Below are 288 nucleotides of genomic sequence, written 5' to 3'. Positions count from 1 at the left end.
GACAAGACCTCAGTGTTCAGAGGGAAATCTGAAGTCCCTGATGAGTCGACATGTCCTCTGATGTAATCTGAAGTCCCTGATGAGTCGACATGTCCTCTGATGTCCTCTGAGACGTCCCTGATGAGTCGACATGTCCTCTGATGTCCTCTGAGACGTCCCTGATGAGTCGACATGTCCTCTGATGTCCTCTGAGACGTCCCTGATGAGTCGACATGTCCTCTGATGTCCTCTGACTTTAACTTGATGTGTTTAAATGGTGTTTGAAGAACGTGGATGTTCTGCTCACCT

The sequence above is a fragment of the Austrofundulus limnaeus genome, unplaced genomic scaffold, assembly GCF_001266775.1.
Source record: "Austrofundulus limnaeus strain Quisiro unplaced genomic scaffold, Austrofundulus_limnaeus-1.0 Scaffold337, whole genome shotgun sequence".
In the NCBI taxonomy this organism is placed as follows: Eukaryota; Metazoa; Chordata; class Actinopteri; order Cyprinodontiformes; family Rivulidae; genus Austrofundulus; species Austrofundulus limnaeus.
The sequence above is the reverse complement of the archived record's forward strand: the minus strand, read 5'-3'. Positions refer to the sequence as shown.